The sequence below is a fragment of the Vespa mandarinia genome, chromosome 17 (assembly GCF_050613455.1).
Source record: "Vespa mandarinia isolate Hongniang chromosome 17, ASM5061345v1, whole genome shotgun sequence".
NCBI classification, from domain to species: Eukaryota; Metazoa; Arthropoda; class Insecta; order Hymenoptera; family Vespidae; genus Vespa; species Vespa mandarinia.
Genome location: NC_140826.1, coordinates 3,528,132 through 3,555,000, shown reverse-complemented (window position 1 = coordinate 3,555,000; position 26,869 = coordinate 3,528,132). Strand labels below are relative to the sequence as shown.

Genomic DNA, 26,869 nt, shown 5'->3' with positions numbered 1-26,869 from the left:
ATACGACACTTCGAGGACGGTGAGTGTCGCTATCGTTTTGTCGAATAAAAAAGAATAAATAAAGAGGGTGGTGGGTTGGGATGGTATCTCCATTTCGACCACACCCAGATCATTTGCATCTTATTCCACCGTTTATATCGGTTTAATTAACGAAGTGGAACGTTCCCCGTTCTGCTGATTTCACACGTACATTTTACTACTAGCTTTTATCTCTCTCTCTCTCTCTCTCTTTCTCTCTCTCTCTCTCTCCGTCTCTCTCTCTCTTTCTCCCTTCCTTTCTGCTCCTCTATCTCCTTTTCTCCTCTCCTGTCGAGGCACGTTAAACGTCGGAAAAACTTGTGGCCTTCTTCCATGACGTCTCTATGAAGCCTTTAACCTTATCTAAAATCTTTAATAAAGAACGATGTAAGACGGGCAAGACGATCGCGAGAAACGGACACGCGACTCTTACGTAAGCTGTCTCCTCGCTAAAAGCGAGTTTTCATGAAGTTACATATATACAGGGTGTTCCTAAAAGTACATCGACATTAATATCGACAATATGAAATAAATATGATATAAAAACATATATTATAAATATAAATATTATTATTATTATTATTATTATTATTATTATTGTTATTGTTATTATAATCGAATGTAAACAATCATATATATATATATATATATATGCATACTGAATAATATTAAGAATGTTTCTAGATAAAATAGATTCAAAAAAAATTGTATAAAAGTTGTGAAAGAACTTTTAAAGAGTTTGATCGTGGACACTAATGTAACATCTTGTACATACATACATACATGCATTATAAATAAATATATATATATATATATATATATATATATATGTTTATATATGTATATAACTATGTAGATCGGTTCTCGACGACCTTGAAATAATCGGATGAGAATCAGAGTTCTCGGTGGAAACATTATCGGTTCCGTCGCTGTCAAAGGGAATTAGATTTTAAAGTGTTTTTAGGGAATGAAGGGAGGGAGCGAGAAGAAGGGGAAGACAGACAGAGAGAAAGAGAGAGAGAGAGAGAGAGAAAGAGAGAGGAGTTGGCAAGACTTTAAGAAACGAGAAGCGGAGAGACTCAAAAAATGTCGATCCTCTGATAACCGAGACGGCAAGGGAGGGATTGAACGACGGATAATATTTGAGTTGTCGAAGGCCATCAAGTTGGAGAACAGGTAGTAGTAGTAGCAGTAGTAGTAGTAGTAGCAGTAGTAGTAGTAGTAGTAGGGGCGAATGGGAGTGAAACGATCGGACGAGACGAGGATGAAGGTCGTAGGTTAAGTAAGTGGTTAAGAGGATGGCGCTCCTAGGTAATGGAATAAAAACACTCGACACCTCCGTGTCGACGCTTTGACTTTTTCTCTTTTTCGTGAAAATGCCGCCGACGCCAGGTCCGAAGTTTCGTTGGAAAACATTCCCCCCCGCCCTTTTTTTTCTTTTCTTATTCTTTTTTTTTTTCCTCAGATACCGAGCAACCTTAACGTCATTGTTATTTTTTTTCCCTTCTTCTTCTTCCTCTTCTTCCTTTCGAACGTCAAACAAAATAATTGAAATAGGGTGTTCGCGTGAAATTTTTATTCGTTCGCTTAGAAAAAAGAAAAATAAAAGAAATGGAAAAAAGAGGAAAGAAAAATACAAAAAAGAAAAAAAAAATTATAAAAGATAGAAGGACATAAATATAAAAAAAAAAAAAAAAAAAAAAAAAAGAAAAAAAGGAAAAAAAAGAAAACAAAGGGTCTCTGATAATCATGGATCATGCTTTATGTATACGAGAGTATGCGAGGAGGAGGAGGAGGAGGAGAAAGGGAGGATGGTATACGTGGCGAATAAAGGATCGATCAGTAGATGATAAGGACTCATCCACGCCCTTCCACTAACCCAACTTGATATACACTTTTTGATGCATACGCTCGTACCCTCGTGTTTATGTTAATGTAATTTTGTGCTCCGACAGTGGGGCGCCGGAGCACTGAAATAACGACTAACGCCATGCAGATAAATCGTTTCTGCATACGCATGTGATATGCATGTTTTAGCGAGGAGAGGAAGAGAGCGAGAGAGAGAGAGAGAGAGAAAGAGAAAGAGACAGAGAGACAGAGAGAGAAAGAGGCGGAGACAAGGAGGGAGAAAGGGAGGGCGAAATGAAACGAGACGAATCAGCAGAGTACCACAAGGACACCACCGTAGCAATTTGATCGCTTTCTCGTCCTTAAATAATATCTGCGCAAGATACAAAACAGGAGCACACCGTGTATCTACGAGAGCAAGCTTTGCATGTATTTTAACGTCCTTTCGTTTCTCTAAAGAAGATAGTTTATCTAAACGTAATAGGATAACGTATTACGCAGGCACCAGACAGCAGACATACATATGTGAAAGAGAATACGTATATACCGAAAAGGATTAAAGGTTATACCAGAAACGTACGAATACACACACGACGAGCATAGAAATGCATAAAAACTTTTACAAAGGCATTTACCCGGAGTACGCGCCGCAAACTCAACGCTTGTCCCGGCTCGTCCTTTATTATTTATCTCTCTAACTTTATTTCCGCACGTTTGCCTACAGCCCGGGAACGATGAAACTGGGGGGTTCTTTTTTTCTTTTCTTTTCTTTGTTTCTTCTTCTTTTTTTTCTGTTTTTTTTTCTTTTCTTTTTTCTTTTTAATCCGTTTGTCAAATCTATCGAATATAATTTTTCTTAACTCGTCTCTAACAAAACAAACGCGCATGACTATTATTATTCTCTAAACTCTTTCTTTCTTTCTTTCTTTCTTTCTTTCTTTTTTCTTTCTTTCTTTTTGTTTTTCTGTCGTTGCTGTCGTTGTTCCTCTCATCAAATTTATCGAAAACGTTCGAATATATGATATATATATATATATATATATATATAAGTGAAAGAAAAAAATTCATCGAAACACTTTTGGCCAACAATTCGCGATGATCGATAAATCAAACAACGCGGAAAGGTCGTAGATACGACTGTATAGGACCAGTATACACACTGGTCGGTCAAAGGCTCTTGTTGTCCTTTTGTTTTTCTCCGTAACGCAGGTTTTGAAAACAGGGCTTTTGCTGATTGGCACTGACCGGCGACGCGTTCTCTCGGGTCACCGTGAAAAGTTAAGCTGGCTAATGGAAATTTGTTCCCCATACCGAACATACGTCGAGCCGTATGACATATCACCTCTATCCTCCTCTCCCTCACCCTCTTCCTCTTTTCTCGTTATACGTACATACACGAACACGAGCGCACATACACACACACACACACACACACACCATACGCACACACATACACACACACACACGCGCGCGCAGAGATACACATAGAGGACACATATAGAGACGCATATACACGCGCATCATTCTTTTCTTTCTCCCTCTCGTTGGCTGAACATTCCGCGGGAACATTCCAAATTTTTTCATCAGCACCCACACGCATACAGGTCGCATCAACACCACTCAAGCTCATGTATATATGCATTTCGATTACGGAGGAATATTCGGCAAAATAGGAGCGAGGATAACACTAGGTTGTAGGTAATACGAGAAAGAACCAACGAAAGTCCTTCTCGAGAGCAAATGTATCCAATTGCAATTCGCCGAGCTCGATTAGATATTATTTTGGACTAAACGTGTCATACGATCTCACTCACATTTCCGTTCTTTCTTTCTTTCTTTCTTTCTTTCTGTCTATCTATCTATCTATCTATCTATCCATCTATCTCTATCTCTCTTTCCCACTCCTTCTCCTTCTCATCCTTTCATTCTTCCATTCTTTTTCTCATTCGCTTCAAGGCGTTTATACGAGCAAGATGAATATTTCGTTATGTATTACTATATTCGAGAGCCAGTATAAACGACGATTCTTGCTTATCGAAATTGAAGATAATAAAAAAGAAAATATTCAAAAGAAATAAATTGCAGTTTAAGTCGTGTTTGCATTACCTATCTCTCATAAAAGAACGATCGTACGATCGATATTTTAATTATTTAAAAACAATAGCAACGAAATGAGAGAGAGAGAAAAACAAAAAAAAAAAAAAAAAGAAAATATCCGAAGAGTTTCTCACAGGGTTATCGTAAAACAGAAAACTTGAAATTTTCGATAGGCAGTTTCATCTGATACCTTCGAAACGATGGAATAGAAAAAAGATTCCTTTTCACTTGACACACATATACACAAGCGCGCGAACACACACATACACACACATGTACACATACATCCTGCGAAAGATATCGACGTTATAAAAAGCGTTTATAAAGCGCAAACATTTAACGAAGAATTCAACGGTCCATTTCGAGCCGCTTCCGAACGATAGATAGATACCCCATCGATATGCATTCGTGATGACAGACCCGATGCATATACATACGTGAATGGTGAAATATTGATGAACGTATATGCATATGCCGAGAGGGCCGACTTCTTTCTCCTCGCCACGTTCTCTCTGTCTATCTATCTAACTCTCTCCCCCCTCTCTCTCTCTCTCTCTTTCTGTGTATGTGTATGTGTGTGTATGTGTATGTATATGTGTTTCCTATAGTGCGTTTCTCTTTCATCGCTATCACCGACAATCAATCCGGCGTGATCGAGTGCGTTCCCGTTAAATGCGTCCTATGCAAATGCTACTCGAGGGCATGATTTACAAGCTAATCTACCGGATATACACACACGATGCAACAAGTATCGAACTTTATTGAATCTTGCATGAATAATTTGTAATGTGGCGTACGGGTCTACGGTATATGAATACGAAATATCAAAAGATGTCGACAGAGGATCCTTCTCTATCTCTCTCTTCCTCTCTCTCTCTCTCTCTCTCTCTCTCTCTCTCTCTCTCTCTCTCACTCTCACTCTCTCACTCTCTCTTTCTCTTTCTCTCTGATGCATATATCGCAACTATATTTATACGTTATAACTTTATAGACATTCTCGAACGATTTATCGTGAATTTTAATAAGAAATACGTACACAACGCAATATAATTTTATTATTTTTATACTTTATTCCATCGTATGCAATTATTGTTGAAAATAAAATTAAATGCAATCGCAAGTACTTCGCGAACTAAACGAATATCTGTAGATACTACAACTAGTTCGTAACGTATAGAGAAGATGATAACAAATACCTATGACCTATTACGTGAAATAAGAGAAAGGATAGCTCTACCTCGTGAAATAATAGAAAACGTAAACGTTTAAAGATATCTATGTGTTTACATGTACAATGTGTACATATATACATAGATACATACACACAGAGATGCGTGTACGCGCGTTAACGCGTATTCTAGGGAGTTGAGAGAATGTGAGACGAGAAAAAGAGAGAGGGAGAAAGAGAGAGAGAGAGAGAGAGAGAGAGAGAGAGAGAGAGAGAGAAAGAGAAGAGTATCACAGGGCATCACAGAAGAAAAGCCGACACGTTTCTGGAGTAAGATTGTATATGTGTCCTGTACGTGAGGGAACCAATATTGGCTGCCAAGTGAGGGATGCGGCACACGCTATGCGTTCAACTTGAGCACGAAAACTCTGCGAGAGGAGAATCATTTCTCCCTCTCTCGCTCCCCTCTCTTTCTCTCTCTCTCTCTTTTTTCTCTTCTTTTCTTTTCTTTTCTAGTCTTTTCACCGAAAAGTTCACCGCAAGAAAGCGCGTCCAGGCTGTTTCCATGGCTCACGTTGTCCGATAATGGGCTTCACCATGTAGGTGCCACGATTCTGAGAAAAATGCTTTTCTGCCGTTTACCGAATGAAATGACTCGAACCACGCAAACGTGTCACCCATGTTCTATTCTTTCTTTCTCTTCTCTTTCTCTCCCTCTCTCTCTCTCTCTCTCTCTCCCTTTTCTCTTTTTTTTTTTTTTTTTTTTTTTTTTTTTTATAGTGATGTACCTTCTTAAGTATAGACACACGGAAGATAAATGATCGATCGTACGTACGTGTCGATCCTGTCGGTACTAATAAAGTACGATTGGATATGATAGAAATATATATCGACAGTTGTCATAGGGTCGAAATTATATATCATAAATCGAGCTTTGATATATCAAAGCTCTCTCGCACGCATTCGACAAAGTTTTACGAACACCATGAAATCTTTATTCTCCAAGGAGTCTTTCCGATCGTCCTGGGTATACAGTATCGTTTGTCTGACTTCTTCGAGTTTATGTTATGGTATAAAAGGAAGGGTATATACTCTATTTTTGAGAGATCGTAAAGTTCTCGAAATTTACCTTAAATCGTTGTTTAATAAAACGATACAGCAAATGGTCCTCAAGTTCCATAGTTTTTGATGAATTATTTAGCTGGATACCGTATTAATTGAGAGAAGAGGGGGAAAAAAAAAAAGAAAAAGAAAAAGAAAAATAAAAAGAAAAAAGAAAAGAAAAAAGGAAAAAACTTGTTCAACGTTCTTATGATTTTTTTAACAAGCGCTTATGTTAAACATGGAGATAAATCTATCAAATATTCATCATCGGATATTCATATGTGGTAAAGAAATTCGATACTCGCACGTATGTGTATATATATATATATATGTATGTATATATATATATTTCCAAAGATATCCATCGAACATCCTAGTATCGTAAGAATATTCTTAGGTTTCCTTTCTCGTCTCTCATCCTTCATCTCTCCTCTCTGCTCCGGTTTCTTCACAGTAGCACCAGCGTGATCTCGAATAATATGCCGCTTACATTTTTCACCTAGCAAGCCAACCAGCCAACCAGCCAACCAGCCAGCCAGCCAATCGGGCACATATGTATCTACGGACCACATTTTCAGTGGGCTACGATCGATCCTCGATCGCAAAAAAATTCACTCGCGGCGAGTCCTCTCTCTCTCTCTCTCTCTCTCTCTTTCTCTCTCTGTGGATGTTATCGGATATAACGAAACTGTATACTTACAGAACTTGATACCACAGAGAGCCGTCGAAACGACGAGTGTAACCCTTTTAACTCCGAACTACGCGAAGAATTATGACGATCGGGAAAGGTAAATGTTTGGACGTCGCTTAAATAACATTGGCCAATCCAATTAAGTTTACCCTCAGCGCGCGAAGAAACTCCCATCCGATCGAATAAATTTCAACGGGAAATACACGATACCGGAGCAACGCTTCATGGTTTATCTTCGCGATTATGCCACTCGTCCTCTTTCGTACTTTCGTTATTTATATTTTATCTAGCGAACGAACGATCGATCGAATGAACGATCGAAACTCTCTCTCTCTCTCTCTCTCTCTCTTTTCTCTTTCTCTCTCTCTCTCTCTCTCTCTCTGTCTCTGTCTCTCTCTGTTTTTCTCTTTCGTTCGTTCGTTCGTACGAACTCATCCATGTTTTAACCTTTATCAACGACATCAAATTCAACAAATTTCTTTCCCCTGCCTCCACTCTTTTATCAAAGCTCCCTCGTCGATTCTTTCCGGTTGTAAATCAGCGTTCGCGGAGGGAAAAAGAAAAAAAAAAAAGAATCAGAGAAACATTTCTCTCGACGGCATGTACCTACTACGTTCGGTAATGATCCTAACTGTTCTCAAAGGAGAGTCGATAGGAGAAGGAAGAAGGAAAGAAGAAGAGAGAGGGTTGAGTCTCGACAGGCACAGATAGTAGGGTAGGTAGGTAGGTAGGTAGGTCAACCGTTCCAGTAAGAAACGAATCCACGATACCCCTACCCTTCCCCCTCACCCTCGTCGTTTCATCCTCCCTTCTCTCAACTCACCCTCTCGAGCTACTTCGTGCCTCTAGGAGGAGCCCGGTTGTTACTACCTTCGACGAGTTTCAAGAAACGGAGCTCCCGCTTGAGTTACTGAGATTGCCGAAGTTCGACCCACCCTTGAAAGAGAAAGAGACAGAGACAGAGACAGAAAGAGAGAGAGAGAGAGAGAGAATTCTTCCCCCCTCTTTGACGTCTCGCACCCCTCAAATTCGACTTTTCAATTTGATATTCGCGAATCGTGTCGACCCTTCCCGTGACTCTCCTCTCATCCCTTCTTTGCTCTCTTTTGCTTCTTCTTCTTCTTCTTCTTCTTCTACTTCTTCTTCTTCTTCTACTTCTTCTTCTTCTTCTACTACTCTTCTCCTTCTCAAATCTCTTCCCTCGAAGCCGATTACGCACACGTAGAAGAGGATCGCGGATATTATATAAAAGTTGAGTAGACGAGGAAGAAGAAGGAGAGAGAGAGAGAGAGAGAGAGAGAGAGAGATTGTCGAAACGGCGATCGTTAGAATGCGTCGTAGAAAGAAGTCGAAAGGCGTGAGTGAAACATCCTTCGGGGATTGGAGAGAACCCCTCGAAGATCTACCTTTTCCTCCTACCATCAGAAGCTTCTTTTTATGGGCCGAAGTTTTTGAAGAATGTGCGAACGACAAAATTGAACGCGGCAGTTAAACGTTAAAGGGAACACTTCCGGCGGATATAAAGGGCATCTCTCAAACGCACGCACGATTCGTCTTTGTCATTCCACAGAGAGAGAGAGAGACTTTTAGGTAAAATCACGATCGGACATTTCCATGAAGGAAAAGCCCCCAGCTAGCTAGCTAGCTAGCTAGCTATGGGTCCTAAAGACTTTCAGAGTGTTCTTCCATCGAAATAGAAAAGACCAATGGTAGGGGTAAAAGGGGAAAAGGGAAAGGAGAGAAGGGCGGAAAGGGGAAAGGAGAGAAGGGGGGAAAGGGGAAGGAGGATGACGATATGCAATTTGGATCGTCGCTTATCCCAATTTACGATTCGGTTGGAACGGCTTCGCCCGCGCGTTTGAAAAGTCGTTATCGCGAGGATCGAAGGGCAGCGAAAGGGCGGGTCGCGTGCCAGAAAAGAGTAAAAGCGAGTCCGCAACGATTGGGCTTGCTGGTGTGTGGCGGAGTAGCGAGGGAGTAAAACGGGACGGGATATTAAAATCGATGCAGGCAACAGATGTGCGTGGATAGCTTTACGATGTCGGAGCCAATAACGAAAATCATTAAATTAGCTTTAACCACGGGCTTGCGCAATCGCTATTAACGACCTGCTAATTTTATTATTTAGGATCTCTCGTAAAAATCACTTGGTCCTGTTGTTACTCGTTGACTTCGAGAGAGAAAAAGAGAAAGAGAGAGAGAGAGACAGACAGAGAGAGAGAGAGAGAGAGAGAGAGAGAGAGAGAGAGAGAGAGAGAGAGAGAGAGAGAGAGAAAGAATATCTTTTTGTACGATATATATAATACGAAGAAAGAAGAATCTTCTGATTTCTCTTCTCTCCTCTTCTCTTCTTTTTTCTTCTCTTCTCTTCTCTTATTGGTCGGTAAAACGATGGAGTTTGGATTAAAACTTGGTAAAGTTGAAATTCTACGAATACCAGACTTTCGTAGTCGAATCAAAGAATAGAAATATTCGTGTCGTAGTAAGTTGGAAACCCCTTCTTTGTTTTCAACCCTCTTGTAATTCCAAAAAGGATTCAAACATATACCTATATATATATATACATAAATATATATATATATATATATATATATATATATATACTTACAGAAAAAGATTTTCAACAATTTCTTTATCCGTGACCTTAAACGCGTGAAGTAGTATCCAATGGCTCTCGGAGTATAAAAGCGTGGATGAAAGCGAGCGTTTCATCGAGTGCACATTGAATATAGATTTTTCAGATATACAAGAATAAAGTAGGGAAAATAAGAAGAAAAGTCTAAGATTTTCCGATAAGTTTAGTCTTGTGTTTGTGAAATAAAATAAAATGTAGCAGAGAAAAAGAATAAGAGAACATAAACAATGACTTAAATCATGGTTGTTCAGGGTTGTTCAGAATGAAAGAAAAAGAAAGAGACAGAGAGAAAAAGAAAGAGAGAGAGAGAGAGAGAGAGAGAGAGAGAGCGAGAAAGAGAAAGAAAAAAAAGTAAAGGGATCGAAGAACGGCGTGTGTCGGAAGGATACTCTTGGTGAACGTAGTGGAATGATGAGGTGTCGCAACGGAATAGAGAAGGAGGGTTTTCCGTTCTGCTATCCCATCTGATTCTGTAATCCATTCCGGATACCTACCGCTTCCACCTTCGATCTCTCTCCCTCTTTTCAAACCTATGGAAAGAGGAGGTAGCTGCTACTCGAGCTTCTTTTTATTCTTTTCTCTCTCTCTCTCTCTCTCTCTCTCTCTCACTCTGTCTTCCAGCATTCCATCTACGTAGCGAGGACATAGGACGTAGGAAAAGCGAGCGTAGACAAGAGCGAAGACGAGACAGAACGGAGGACATCAGTCTCCTCTGTCTTCGCTCCGTCGTCGAGAGAGGAGGACTGCAGATTCCCCGAAGAAATTCCTTCCTCGATTCGTCCTCGCGCCCAATACAAATACTATCCTCGTACGACACACCGCTTGCTTTTCCTTCGGGGCGCGTCGCTAACGTGGAATCTTCGAAATTCAAATATCCTTGCAAAAGAGAGAGAGAGAAAGAGAGAAAGAGAGAGAAAGAGTGGGGAAGGATATAGGAAAGGCGATCGGAAAAACCGTGATATCGTTCCTACTAATGTCTTTTCTTGATCGAATAGATTGGAAAATATATTTTCCCACGTACATGTGTGTGTATATATATATAATACATACAATCGTATTAATATATACAATCGAGATTTTCCAAATTTTTATTTTGAATCAATTACGTGTGTTTAACTCGACGGAAATTCTCGAATCATGAGACTATAATAATTTTTCCTTTTCGTCACATCTTGCCGATCAGTTGTGCGAATTTCGAAGGAAAAATAAATAACGAATAAAAAAGAAAAGAAAAAAAAAAAAGAAAAGAAAAAGAAAAAAAAGAAAAAGAAAAAAAATAAGTACATACATATATAAATAAATAAATGAATAAACAGCTGATGTTTTATTCAGACATGGAAAAGCGTAATAAGATGAGAGAGAAATAGGGATGAAAAGGGGGAGGGAGAGGGGCAAGGATGGAAGGGGGGGAAACAGGGAGACTGTAACGGAGCAAAGGAAGGAGAGTTGCATCGGCAAGAGGTTCTTGAAGACGCAGAGGACCGAGAAGGTGGTCGAAGTAAGGAGGGAGGGAGAGAAAGAGGTAGGAGGACTGTGCTTGGTCGGTCCGGAAGGTACTCCGACTCGCATTCCAAGCAGACTCACTGAACCGGGTTCATTATTTTCTCGTTATAAGTTTCTACAACTCCGGCTTGTTGTCGTAACGCTGTTAACGCGAACGCGTCGCGAATTGTTAAAGCGACGAACGATCGACGTACATATCCCGACGACTTCCTTCCTTCCTTGTCACGCACCCATCCACCCATCCGCCCATACCAACCCTAACCCAAATGCCTCGTCTTTCATTCCGTCTTCCTTTACCATTCTTTTTCTCTTGTCTTTTCATGCTTATTAATAAACGAACGAACGAACGGACGAAATTTATCGCGATAAAATTGTCACGTTATTTTATAAACATCATAAATGTTTCTAACGCCATGAAATAAATTATTGTAAAAAAGAAAGAAAGAAAAAAATAATATATAACATCGTGTTATATTTTCGAAAATTCACTTATGTATATTATATAATAATCCGTATCGTGTCCCCCTCCCCATGCATAGATGCATCTGAAATTCGGATAAAAACATTGTTTTTTGGACAAAGTTTCTTGGACAAAGAAAACAATTCCTTCATTAGAACGAATCCATATTTGATCGTTATTCGATAGAGAAAAACATTTATAACTCGGCTTTTACGATTTCTGATCGATTTATATATATATATATGGCCTCTTATCATATATATGCATGAACGTTATGTCTCGTACAATGCGTATAAGCTGAGCGAAACCTGTCGATCGTGGACAACACATAGGGAAGGGCAATTAGCACATGGGAGCCGAGATTAACGTAGGAAAATTTTCAAACTAATCGCACGCACCTGCAGGGCTTAGAACGAGAAGGGTCTATATCTATCCTTTTCTCTCTTCCTCTCTATCTGCATCACTCTCACCGAAGGGAGTAGGAAAGGGGGTTTGGGTGGGTGGGAATTAACGAACGATCGAACGAACGAACGAACGAACGAACGAACGAACGAACGAACGAACGAACGAACGAACGAACGAACGAACGAACGAACGAACGAACGAACGAACAAAGGCAACAGAACGAACGTGAACGCGAGAGAGGCCGGCTGTGCCTGCCATAATTAGTACATTCGTTGCTACGAATTCGAAGCAGAATCAATTTGACAAACCGCAGCTTGCCGATCGTGCATTGCGAGAGAATCTAACCGGTCGTCGGACGTCGAGAGTAAAGAGCAATTATCAACGGAGTATCCTCTTCTATGCCAGCACAACTATCACGATATTATCATGTGTCGGAGATTACATATATATATTTGTGTATATATGCATACATATGTATACACACACACACGTATATATATATATATATATATATATATATTAATGTATTCGTTAATATTGCATGCATATAACTCGCTTAAATGAACGATGCGTGTATTTACATGTTCTGTAGATCTTCGCATTATATATATATAGGTGTGTATGTGTGTGTGTGTGTGTGTGTGTATTACGCGTGCTTTCAAAACACTTAGTGATGAGAGGCCAGACCGACCACCAAACGTAACGAGCTTCACATTTACTCGGATATATCAGTATATACCTTGATTGTATCTTTGAAACCATGGACTAAGAATTTTAGAAGGATAATATGTTTGCGATTGAAACTTGATTTTGTTTTTTTCTTTTTCTTCTTTTTTTCTTTCTTTCTTCTCTTTTTCTTTTTTTCATTCGTAATAAATAAAGGTTCGACTTAAGAATAAAAATACGTAGATACGATACGCGCGCTTACAACTTGAATTTCAACGTGTGTACATAATAAAGTATTTATCTACTTGTTAACTTAAATAATCCATACACGGTTCAATTAACGTTACCATTGGTTCTGGTAGTATAGTCATTAAAACATTTAATTATACAACCTCTCTCTCTCTCTCTCTCTCTCTCTCTCTCTCTCTCTCTCTCTCTCTCTCTCTCTCTCTCTTTCCCTCTAACTTTCGACGAGACAGCACGATGAATCGTACCTACTGAAAATTAACGCTGTTATTGTTCATCGGAGGAAAATTACTCGCACAATTATACGAATCGGACAAATTGCCGTACTCTCTCTCTCTCTCTCCCTCTCTCTCTCCCTCTCTCTCCCTCTCTCCCTTCCTCTCCCTATGCCACGAGAGATCATGAAGAAGATAACTCCCGGTTGCGATTCTCATCGTCTGTGCTTCGCTTTTTATGGACTTTGGTAATAAAGGTTATAAGCGCCGTTTCCACTGTGCCACCCCTTTTATGACTTAATCTTCGGCCAAGAACGCTGTTACGTGCTACTGGCTACTACTTACGAGACACCCTATACAACCATATATCTTATGTGTACGAGGATATATACACGTTTGATGTACTATGGTTTAAACTTGTTAACGACAGATATTACTGTTTGAAAAGGTCGATCGTTCCCCTTCGGTGGATAAAGTTCTCTTTTTTCTTTTTCTTTCTTTCTTCCATTCTTTCTTTCTTTCTTTTTTTCCTTCTTATTAAAGGTTAATAGTATATTCGCAATTATTAAATACGATAAAAATTGAAAACAAATTGTATAATTATTTTAATTCAACGAAAAAAAAAGAAAAAGAAAAAAAATAGTCTAAAGATTTATCAATTTTAACGAAAAACTTAATATCTTGTGATGACAAATATTATATATTAGTTTGAAGAAACTTCCGGTCGAAATCCGAAGAAAATTTCTAATACTTGATATAGATATGGGCAAAGCAACCTCTAATATACGACGGAACCTCATTTCGAGACTCATACGTTATGCAATATTCGGAAAGGACCTTTAAGGACGAGTTTCTGGCTTAACGGAACTTTGCTTCCTATTACTCCGGGCCACAGTTCAGAGAAGGGGGTTAATGCTGTTCTACGAAACGTACTAACGTAAAACCGCAGTTCGCGGAGATACGCGAATGACTCGCACGCTAATGTCCGAACGCTTTAAGCTCGAAATGACCTTTGAATTTTGATTATCATCAATTGTAAAAGAAACATTGAATTTTCATTAATTTTCTTTCGTACATCTGTATAACAAGTAGTACGTCATTTTATCAAAAATTTTCATAAGTGTTTTCAATCAATCAAGATGGAAGGAAAAAAAAAAAACAATTTAAGTACAAAATTTTTCACGATCAATAAAAAAGTAACGTTTATTCTCTTATTTCTTTTTTTTTTTTTGCATTTTTTTTTTTTCTTTGTTTTCTCCTTACCGAAGACGAAATTGATTTCGAAGATTTAAAGTCGAAAATTCAAGTTACGAATTTTTTTTATTTAAAAATCTCGTATTCCTTCGAAGAAATGGTTATGTCGCTAGGCATCTCACCTCTGCCATCGTACCGGAAGAATGAGCGAGTTAATTCTCGATGTGAAGCAATTTAAGTTTTGTAACAAGCGCGGCACGCAGTAGGTAGGAGAAAGAGAGAAAAGGGGAGAGAGAAGGAGAGAGAGAAAGAGAATGCAAAGAGAACGAGAAAGCGGATGAATTGACCGTGGCACAAGGCGCAACTTCTCTCATGAATTAATTTCAGGATAGAATCGCTTATATACTACATTAACTTTTAATTTGCTAAACGCCTCGCCTCCGACCGCGCCAGCTTGCACGGTATTTATATATTAACTTACGCCTCCTTTCCCAACCTCTCATATTTCCCTTTCTCTTTCTCTTTCTCTTTCATTCTTTCCTTCGTTCTTTCTTTCTTTCTTTCTTTCTTTCTTTCTTTCCCTTTTTATTTTTCCTTTACATTAACAAAATAGCCACGAAACCATGATCGCAACCACTGACGTTAATCTTCTTTCCAAATTTTCTTCGTCCTTACGTCGTCGTCCTATTTAACTTAAAATATAGATCATACGCTAATTTTTTATTTTTAAATAAACAAACACTTTTAACTTCTTATTAATTTAACATAAACATGTCCTTTACGTCTACAAGTACTATAATTTTACTTAAAAGATTTTCTTTTTTATCGAACGTGATCAAATCTTTTGCAGCTCAAATTATATTCACCATAAATTATTGATATGTGAGAGCTACGAAAATTAGAAAATATATACATATATATACATCTCAAGAATGAATAATACGAGCACGGAATCGTTTTGTGTAATGGCCAAAAGTAAAATATTTTGTATTACGTTGCTACGAATTTACGATTAACTTAAAGAAGAAGGATATTAAAATTTATTCACGAAGAAATCGGAATCCTTAAATGTTACGATAACACACACCGGTTGGAATCTCTAGCGCGTCGCTAGGATTTTCCGATTTGACGCTACTTTCGCATTCCATGAGTGCAGTCGATATCACGAAAAGGGTCGACGATACGAAGTAAGGAGAGGAAGAGACCCATCTCTCTGTAATAAAATCACTTGTTGGATTTCCGGCGATTCCGTAGCCGAGCTTCTGATTTACGTCTTCCGTTCTAACATTCTCTGTCTCTCTCTCGCTCTCTCTCTCTCTCTCTCTCTCTCTCTCTCTCTCTCTCTCTCTCTCTCTCTCTCTCTCTCTTCTACTCCCAAGACGTGAGAAATCCTTCCCCGTTACTCGGCAACTTTGCTATCCCTTTTCTTCTTCTTCTTCTTTTTCTTCTTTTTTTTGTGCTTCTTATCTTATTTTTCTTCTTATTTCTATCGAATTCTTTCGAGCTTCCGTAAATTGCCTATCGATATTCAATACACGTACGGAATTATCTTCTCCTTCGAACGGATTTACTCACCGAGAATTGTCGGCATTTCTCGCATGATACGAATGACCATTAATGGAAAATACGATAAACAAAAGAGGAAAAAGAAGAAGAAAAAGGAGAAAAGGGAGAAGAAAAAGAGAAAACTAAAAGAAAAACAACGAAAGAAAAAAAAAGCAAGCAACGTCGAAATAAAATTCAGAGTATCTAATATTCTTACTGTAAATTAACGAATTTCTCTCTCTCACTCACTCACTATCTCTCTCTCTTCCTCTATCTATCTCTCCGATCATAATCCTCGGTCGAATCTACGTTGTACAAGTTCAACGCACGTAATCTCGGCCTTTCCCGCTTGCACGGATATAATTAACTCGGTCCTGCTGTAATTCAACCCTCTTAATCCTTTTTTAAATAACGCGTTATATCTACGTTCCGCCTTTTCTTCCACCCTTCCCCTGTTATCGAACATCACGTACCCGGACGTTAAGCTGGGAAAGTGAGAGAGTCTGCTGAAGGTGGATGCAGAATTAAAACAATTACCGGTTCACGGAATGAAAAAGAAAAAAAAAAAGTGAAAGTTATATAAGCGTCTCTTCTCGTTTTTTTTTTCTTCATTTTTTTTTCTTTTAACACCTTTCTCATTTTCATTCCTTTTTCTTCTTTTTTTTTTCTTTTTTTGTTCCCCTTTCGATCATTCACCTAATTGTAATAGTTATTATTAAGCATATTATCGTTCTATAATATATGAAATTTCATCGAACAAATTTAGAGTATGTTATCGAAGAAGTATGTAAAGTACCAGAAGAACAACCATCTTCGGCGCGTTACATCTTCAAGCAGCGTGATCTATACGTACAAACAGCTTTGGTTGCCCTCCAACAAATTGCTATCCCTTTCCGCGCACCCTAAGTCCCGAGGGCTGATAGTGGCAGGGGGTGGAACCGTCGGAGGTCGCTTAGCACGCAATATAACCAGCCGCAATAGCATAACCATGATATATTTGCACAATTTGGAGTAATTCCGTTAAAACAGAATAATGTTCGGCCCGAGGTTGTTGCATCGTTGATGACGATAAAGAGAGAAAGAGGAAAAGATATAAAAAAAATAAATAAATAAATAAATAAATAAATAATAATAAGAAAAGAATGCGAACATGTGTTCATCTTACGTTTCGATTAGGACTTTTCAAAATAAAACAATGAAATTAAGATAAAAAAGAAAAAAATATACGTTCACATTTTTTCTTACTGACTGAAATTTTATCCCAAGCTCTAAATCCTGTCAATTAAACAAGTTTAAGAGCCGTACACGTTATATTGTATAAGTACAGAAAACAACGTTAACGTTTATTTCATTTTCTCATAAGTGGAAATACATAGTTGAAGGACGGCGTCACTTTACTCACACCTTTCCTCCTTCCCTACTCCTACGAACAGCCATTAGTAACACTCGTACAAAGCCTGTCGTCGTCGTCGTCGTCGTCGTCGTCGTCGTCGTCGTCGTCCTCGTCCTCGTCCTCGGTAGAGTCCAACAGCGACTACTCTGGACAGCCGGCTTTGTACATTGAAAGCCATAAGTGGCAGCAATGGCGATACTGTCGCTAACATCTACTGACTGTTAACGGATAAGTGGTCGCAAAGGACACACACAACGTTCACACATAGTTTTGTGTGTCACTGTTACAGAAAGTAAATGGGTCAAGGATAATTCCCATACACAAGAAAATTTAGATAAATCTAATTCTAATACTCTCAACGATAACTATGACCGTTAAATACGAAAAATTCTAAATACGAAAATGTTATTTCTCGAACATATTAGAATGACAAAAATCAGTGATTATCTTGGAAATTATCTCGACGAAACAAGGATTCAGTAAAATCTCAAAAGGGAGTTTAGGAACGGTAGAAGAACAAGAAGGATACCGAAACAATACTTGGTAAATCTCACTTGTTACACCAAGCGTATGCTTCTAAGTCAGCAAAACCGACGTTCCCGAGCATCGTTTAACTTACAGACACGAACGTGTCTAAGATTAAGCGCTGTGCGACTGATTAGTGACCCCCTGTGTACTCGTTACACGCTGTCGAGGAAACGAAGGCATTAGTCAAGGGAACATTCTTCTTCTCCTTCTTCTTCTCCTTCTTCTTCTTCTCCTTCTCCTTCTTCTTCTTCTTCTTCTTCTTCATCTTTTTCTTCTTCTTTTTCTACTCGAATTCTACTGACAAGTCGACGTTATCAAGATTTCATTATATACCAGTTTATATCAACATCAATTAAAAATCAATTTCAATGAAATTCGTTTAATGAATTAATTTGAAAATAATTCACTCTACGTACTATCTATTACTAAGATGAAAAAAAAAATATTTAAGGAAAGGCCATAAAAAAAGATCTAAAAGTACGATAGAAACACGTTTCTATCGATAGGTATAGCCATTCGAGTATAGACCAAGTATACGATCTACCGTTTGCCTTGTGACCATAAAGAGAACATGAGAGTACTGATCTTATCAGAGTTTCAGTCTTTCACTGACAATGCGAATGAACGAAAGAACGATAGCTCGAGCCACGTTATACCATCTTGAAATGCGACCTGGACACACCTTTTGCCCTCTGTTTAATCGTTCGTTCTCGTAATTGCTTTTTGATGTTATCAGATCACTATCCTTTTCTATATCGAAGTAACACGATTTACGTTTCTACCGATATCTGATTAATACGGGAAACAATATTTTCTGAGATTCTCTTTCGATAAAAAAAAAAAATAACAAAAAATAAAAAAAAGAACAAAAAAAAAAGAAAAATGAAAGAAATAAAAAAGAAGCTTGCAAGGCACGAAGAAAAGCAAGGCAAAATTGTGAAAAGAAGTTGACGGTAGAAGATCGAGGTAAAATGGAATTTGAGGTAAGAAGAGTAGGTGGAATCGGAGTGTGCCGATTTTCTTCCGAGTGTATCCGAAACTCAACGGACGGCGTGCATTTGCTTCGCAAACGCCACGGCAACGTGCCTTCCCACGTGCCACCTTCACTAATACAAGTGTATCCTTCCACGACTACAAGCAAGGCTCGTGGTGGCACGCTGTAATAATACGTAATATCTTTACTGTTTTAGGCAGCCGCTCGCGTTATTCGGATGCCGGGCGTGCCTCGGAAGTTTAATTTCGAATCGTATTATATCCGGTACGCGAGCTACAGGCACGAACACGCCATAGGAGGAGGAGGAGAAGAGTGAGGAGGAAAAGGAAGAGAGAGAGAGAAAGATAGAAAGATAGAAAGAGAGAAAGAGAGAGAGAGAGAGAGAGAGAGAGAAAGAGAGCGAGAAAGAGAGCGAGAGAGAGAGAGAGAGAAGAGAGAGAAGAAGAGGGCGGTGGATTTGCAGTTGGCCAGTCAGCCAAGCGAGAGCAGCAGCCAGACTCGGATAACCCTGAGCCAAAGTGAGAGGAGAAGAGAGAAGGAGATAGATGTTAGGGAGGAGGATAGGGGGAACAAAAAGGAGGTAGATGAGAGAAAGAGAGGAGAGAGAGAGAGAGAGAGAGAGAGAGAAAGGAGCTTCGAGCAAAGCAAGCCAACCAACAGAGCATGGACAGACACCGTGAGAAGAGAAGATGGCGAGAGAGAGAGAGAGAGAGAGAGAGAGAAAGAGGATCGGAGAACGCTTGGAACTAGGCTCTCCACCAAGCTACCACCCTGTCTTGCGTAAGCGGCTTAAGGTCATCTTAAGCAGCCTCCGAATAAGTAGAGAGGAACGATCCTACGCTTGCTTCGTCGGGACATCGATTTCTCGCTTGGATGTATTTTTATTCCTATCTACATAAAGAATATCGAAGATATAAATAAGCGGATACGTTGAAAAGAAAAAAGAAAAGAAAAAAAAAAAGTAAGAATTTAATATTTAAATTCGCGTATCGAAAGATCAGCTTACTCGAAGAAAATAAGATACATTTATCGACGAGTCGAGTTTAGCCTTGTTAACTTTCAACGAATGGGATTTCTTCATCCTTTTCCTCGACTACTTAATTAATTTTAGTCCTTTGGGTAATAGAAACTGATGCGAATCGTGGTTCTTCCGTAGATCTCGTTTTGAGGGGGCCTGCCCATAAATTTGCAGTAAGAACTTCATGTGCGAGCGACAACGTAAATTTCACTCCCAAAACCCCCACCCCGTCTCAATTCCCTCCTACAAAATTGCGAATTTCGCAATGCAAACTGCCGACTTTCCTGCTAATGCACATTCCTACGTAACCCGTCGAGAAGCGTGATGTACAAGAATCTACAATTGAACATTTGCATATTCTCACTCGCGACGAAAAGCCAAAAGGGTTAACGTAGAGAGAAAGAGAAAGATAGAGAGAGAGAGAGAGAAGTCTATCTATAACCTTAAAATATCTCGACTTTCTACATATGTACATACGTACACTACAAGTTCAACCTATTCATTGATAAATTCAAACGAATTTGCACGATAAATATTCTCTTTTTTCAATCTCCTTTTTATATAATAGATTCCATAACACGATCATTAACTCTTCTGTCGTTTGACAAAAAGTCTATTATACGATTTACGAGCGTTCTTAAACTGTTAAAACCAACATACATACGTACATACGTAGATACATAGATATATTGTATATATCCCTATATACGTATCGTGAACGCGCGAAGGTAGATGCCTGGAAATTATTTACACGCCCGACACCGCACAATAGCGTACCCAATATCGGGTCAAAGTACATTAACGCCTCTCTCGTTTAAAGGGACCCCAGTCGAATCGATATCGCGAGGAAGAATGAAACGCTCGCGTGCTAAACTTTTGTAAATCCGATCCCGGGAATCATCCAATTTGCTTGCGATGAGAATTAAGAAGCCGTTAAACTCGATAGAAAGTCAAGCGTGATATAGCTCGGAGCTATGGAAAGAAAGCAGAAAAAAATAATGGAAATCGAAGGATGAGGATGAAAAAAGAAAACAGAAAAAAGAAAACAGAAAAATAAAGGAAAAAGGACAAAAGACAAAAAGAAAAAGTATATAACAAATGACAGCATTTTCGTGTTATCTCCAGCGCAAGTTAATTCGTTTTATCGCAAAATCACAATTTTAAAAACTTGCATAAATCATCTCGTGTAACGTTCACTCGACAAATAAGTTCGAAAGGAAGATAACACGTGCCATTTCAACTGTATAAGGACATTTATTAAATTGAAGATGCGACTGAAATTCTCATTCAGATTCTCTTTCATTTCGCAATTGTTCCAAATCGTTGATGGATGTGAGTATATGTGTGTATATATATGTACATATATCAATGAACATGATAATAGCTAATATATATGTATCGATGGATTTAACGCCGACGTTAGCAGGAACCAACGGCAGGGATTTGCTGATTCAACGATACATCTTATATTTCCCAAGTGACCAAAGACGAAGATAAAACAAAATCGGAGATTGGTATCTGTAGAACAGTCAGAATTTCTAGTAATCGTTGAGAGCATTTATAAAACGGAAACGATCGACGGAAACTTCCTCCAATTGCATATGTATACCTTTGACAAAGTATACTCTTCCATATTCCTATATTTACATTGAACAAAATGAGTTAGCGTTGTACACGGTAATTACTTTATGTCAAATAAAATTGTATGTCATTCCGTCGGTAAATTAAATTGAAACCGCCTCCGGTACAGCCCGTAAGCAAGCCCTACGGCAACTACACAACGGGTAATGATTAAATACGAATTAATGTCCATATTTTTGGAATTATAATGAAAATTCAGGAAACATATATAAAGTGGCCAGTTTACGTGGAGTTTACGATTCCATCCCTCTATCTCGAAAACATTGAAAGAATAAACGAATCACTAAACATTCGACAAAACAAAACAAAACGAAATAAAATAAAGAGCATATACATTTTCATTTCTACCGAAATTGAAATCTCGCAAAAAGATAAAGCCAAGCCAGTCGAAGTTTATTGGATACGCCGTTGGTTCGTCAAAGAGAAGCAAGAAGTACCGTAAAATAACGAAATTAAATATCTCGACTGCCTTGATTCAACAACGAGCGATAAATTCTCAAGTAAACGCGATACTATGTTCTGGGGGAAAAAAAAAAAAAAAAAAAAAAAAAAAGAAAAGCACACAAGAAAGAAAATAAATCGTTACTCGCTTAAAACTCGCATCGATTATCGTCGAAATAAAGAGAAAAAAAAAAAAAAAAAAAAAAAAAAAAAGAAAGTAATAAGAGAAGAAGATAAAACGTTTCCGAACGATTCGCTCTTCTAATTTCCGTGTACTCTGGAAACCGAGAGAGAGTTACGGTACTCATCGGTATAGAGTTGTACTCATGGATTCATGGATTTCGGATACGGTGAAGGGCAAATGGCCGTTACCAAAGTATAAGAACTTCTCTCGAGACGTAGAAAAGCTCAAAGCGCCGGAACAGCGAGGTAAGTGTAGTTTCCGGTACCATTACCGGTCCGAGTGGGAGCACCGTTGGAATCGTCCGTACATTTCTTCTTCTCCATGGAATCGTGACGAGTTCTCTCCTGGTAACCCGTAAAAATCTTGTCGGCGAATTGCAAGGAAAGCTCGATGGTTGTGCTTTCCGTTGAACGTTGAGTCCGTTTATTGAAAGACCAGCTGAATCGAAAAGTCCTATCTCAATAGGAATAAATTTAATTTTTTTTTTCTTTATCTCTATCTCCTCCTCCCACTCTCTTCCCCCCCCCTCTTTCTTTCTCCTGCTTTTCTTTTATCGAAAAAATCCTGTACAAAGTACAAAAAACGACGTCTCAGAGCTTTTTTCATGAGAATCGAAAAAAACATTTTAATGGGATAATAAAAGTTAAATAAAGTCTCAATTCCCATTCCACGTTCTTCTATTTTCCTTTCCACAACACGTAGTTCATTTTTATTTTGGACTCTCTGATAAAAAAGCAACGCACCACTTTTTCCGCTCACAAATCACCCTTTCCCCATCTTATTGGGCTTCAGCGAAAGGCATTTACCAACGCACTAGGGAACGTATACTTCTACCTTCTAAGTAAATCATACATTTTAATATGGGAACATAATTAGAAGCAATTAGAAACGATCGTATAAAAAGAAAAATCTTTCGTATCGTCAAAAAAAAAAATACACTGAAATCGTTCACGAGCTAAGTTTGCGCGCGAAAATTCAAATTTACGGGAGACGTTAATGCGCGAGGAGACTTGCTAATGCCGCTGAGTTACGTTTCGAGTTTGACTACCGACGACGATGAGCAAAAGAGAGACTCGAAAAGCGGGTTTGCATACCTCGACCGCACGTGTTCTGCGAAAGTTGAGAGTACGACGGCTACATCGCAGGAAATACATCGCAGAGAGAGAAAGAGAGAGAGAGAGAGAAAGAGACAGAGAAGGAAGAGAAGAGAAGGGAGAAGGGAAATCAGGCGGCGCCCTTTTGCGAAAGAGCGCCGAGCCCTAAGTGGTTATGAGTTGGCTCGCGTGGCCGGTGGCTTTTGATTTCGGTACCACACGACGAAAGGGAGAGCCCGAGGTCCACTTCAAAGACGCGGTTCAGAGGCCATTAGCCGTAATGTATATGACTATCTATCTCTCAGCCACCTACCTAACCTCCTTCCACCCTCCTCCCCGCCCCACTTTTACCACCACTACTCAACACTCACGACAAATTTATTCTCTTTTACTCTTTTAATGAGAACGCATGAATCTAAACAGATTATTGAAACAAGACCGATTTTCATTCTAATTTACGTCTTATAAGATCGAACCTTATGCAACATTGAACGCGTGCATTAATGTAAAACTTATAGTTAATTTAATTCAATTAATATTACAATAGGAAATTTTTAATTTTCGGCAAAGTCTTTTGAAAATGTAACTAATTGTTCTTCTCTATTTAATAATAGAGGAGTATTATCTCCGAATAAATCTACTTCTCATCCCTCGGAAATGTTCCTACTTCAGCTTAATTGCTTAGGTGATCATTGAATAACACATGCGTTCTGTCGTACGGTAGCTACCGGTAATACGTCCGAGAAATATATGAGCCATAGAGACGACACACAAATTTCCTCTTGTCGATGAAACGACGATGACACGATGGACGACTATTGTTTCGTGGCTATATTTAATGAACAACGCTTTGTAATCCCCATCCTCACCAGCCTCCCGCACAACTAACGCACACATATATTTAGTTGTCCCTTTCGAAAGAGATTTATCTGTTGTTTTTCATCCATCTATGAAACACAACAGTTTGAAACATTTTTATACATAGAAGTTATGTCAAATGTTATTTTGTGATCGATCGAATGAATAAAAAAATTGATTTCAAGATTTCCTAAAAAAAAAAAAAAAAAAAAAAAAAAATTGAATATACCAGCCATTAATCGCAAGGTAAATGATATATTACTCAAAAGTATTAATGATAAGTAATTAACGTCTGAAATAAAATTATTTAAAGTGACATACATAAAACTTTTCGAAAGATATTGAAGTATGCGGCGAACTGTATCAGTATAAATTATATAAATTGCTATACTTTTCAGTGTAATAATAAACTTCCTATAATATTAAATATATAAATATAAAATTATTAAAATATTTTATATTAAAATATTCTATAATAAAATACAATGCTAGAAAGAAAATTAATCAACGCTTTCCTAGTTACGTACGTATATACGTATATGCCGAAAGATTCTATAAAACTGACAAGGACAATAACTTTGTCAATGTCCCCTTGAACGCTCGACTGTTTTCGTGGCGAGCTCGGCCGAGGGATTTCTTAGAAATCCATAGTCCTATGATTGTATATATGTCAAATGCTACTCTCTCTCTCTCTTACACACACACACGCTCTCTTGCTCACTCGCTCTCTTTCTCTCTCACTCTCTCTAACTCTCTATTAATATTCGCTTTGCCTTTAAAAAGAGACAGACTTACCTACATGCAGGACGAAGAGAAGTATGCGTAGAAAAAACTGGAATATTTCATGCTGGGTCTTTCATTTCGTCAAATTCTTAGAAACCTGGAAAATGTAAGATGGGTAGAGAATAAAAATCATTGTGTGAGTGTATATACGTAATGAATATAGAGGGATATGCAAACTTATATATAGTGCGTATGTATGATGTATATATATATATATGTACACATGATCTACGTATATACGTATGTATATATATGTATATATATGTATATATATGTATATATATGTATATATATGTATATATATGTATATATATGTATATATATACGTAATGGGTATAAAGTATCTAAAGCTTATATGTGTGTGTATATATATATATATATATATGATGATATGGTGCGTATGTAGGTGTGTGGAGAAAATCGAATACAATACGAAATACGATTAATGACCATTAATAAATGATAAATTATTATCAAAAGTATCGTTAAAGTGCGATTGGAAACGTCGACATCGTAGAAATAAAAGCAGAAAATTCGAGAAAAAGGTATGACGCAACAGCTTCCAAAAGGACGCCAAAACGCAGATTTTATTTTCGCGAATATCTTTTAAACGTGACGATACCCTAATTTACGAACATTCACCCGTGAAAATCGCGTTTTCCGCAATCGATTGATATACAGGAAGACGGTGTACATTAGAAAAATATATTAATTACCTGAAATTAATGAGGACGATACGGCTTCCCTGTCTAACTAGTGATCACCGAACACAAAATGGCGTCATATTCACCGGCAAGACGATTAAACAATTCGCGTCGCGCATGCGCAAATACGTTGCTAGTCAATTAATACGATATGTTTCGATCTAATAATCGATAATATAAAATTTTTATAAATACGATATAAAATTATGCGAATCGTCGGAATACATCACAAATATACTAGAATCAAATAATCAGAAGAAAAAAGTAAGCTATATGGAAAAATAATTCCAAAAAGTACGAAAGAAAGAAAAGACGGTATATACGTTCACCATTTTTATTTTCATTAATATTTCTTTTTCAGTCCCGTTGTCACGATTTACGAATAATACACCATAGAAAACACACTTTTAAGAATCGATTGATATATCGAAAGAAAAAATATTTTAAAATATAAATTCTAATTACCTGTAATTAAAAGATGAACGATGCAGATTCTGTCACGAGTTAGTAACATTGACTTCGGTGGTAAAAAGATTCTCATCCTGCACATACTTTACGCCATCTTAATTAACGTCGTCTGTAATAAACGTAATATCTCGATCTAATAATCGAAAGTATAAAATTTTTATAAATACGATATCTGAGTGTAGAAATCATCGGAATATATCACAAATATTGTACAATAAAATAATTAGGAAGGAAAAGGTAAATTTATAGAGAAATAATGCCAAAAATTACGAAAAAAAAAAAGAAAAAAAACAATATACGATCGCCACTTTTATTTTCGTTAATATTCCTTTTTTTGTACCGTAGTCATAATTAACGAATAATGTATCTTAAAAAATACATTTCTTGGAAATCGATTGATATACTGGAAAAGGGTATACTCCGTAAAAAAAGAATATGCTAATTACTTGTAATTAAAAAAAAGGACGACACAAATTCTCTCACAAGTTGGCAAGATTGACTTTGGTAAAAAAGAGATTCTCATCCTGTGCGTATAAAATTTCACCTTTTGATTATGGCGCCTAAAATAAAGATAATTTATCGGAATTTATTATTCGAAGAAAAAAAAATTGTGTGCATATAATAAGGAAATATATAAATCATCGGAAAGAAAGTGAATTTAAATCCATGGCAAATTCCAATCTTAGGAACGTCGATAGATAAAGGATCAAATTAAAATCATTACATTCTTATAGTAAATGGTATCGTTATCGAATTTATATCGTTTATAGATAATATTTCATGCAAGTGTTTCTTATAGAAAGAAAGAGAGAAAGAGAGAGTGAGAGAGAGAAGGCTTCTATGCATTCGACAAATTTTGTAGGTAGTTTGGATAACGTGACAACGACTTGAATAGTAAAGCAAAGAGAGAGAAAGAGAGAAGAGGAAGCGAGAGAAAGATAGAGAGAGTAAAGAGAGAGCGAAACAAA

General features: G+C 37.9%; 1 protein-coding gene across 8 annotated transcripts in view; it reads right to left on the bottom strand.

Annotated features, from left to right (window-relative positions):
* Window positions 1-26,869, bottom strand: part of LOC118443616 (lachesin) — a 145,657-nt gene that overhangs the window by 117,522 nt on the left and 1,266 nt on the right. For 5 of the 8 annotated variants that reach the window (XM_085662114.1, XM_085662115.1, XM_035870861.2 and 2 more), the window contains exons 1-2: window positions 25,446-25,496; window positions 24,742-24,826 (exon numbers count right to left, since the gene is read on the bottom strand). The gene's annotated coding sequence lies outside the window, so the exon portion shown is untranslated. Of the gene's footprint in view, window positions 1-4,400; window positions 4,419-24,741; window positions 24,827-25,445; window positions 25,497-25,898; window positions 26,011-26,869 lie in introns of those variants that run through there. The other 3 variants (XM_035870857.2, XM_085662111.1, XM_085662112.1) reach the window with 3 other exon arrangements.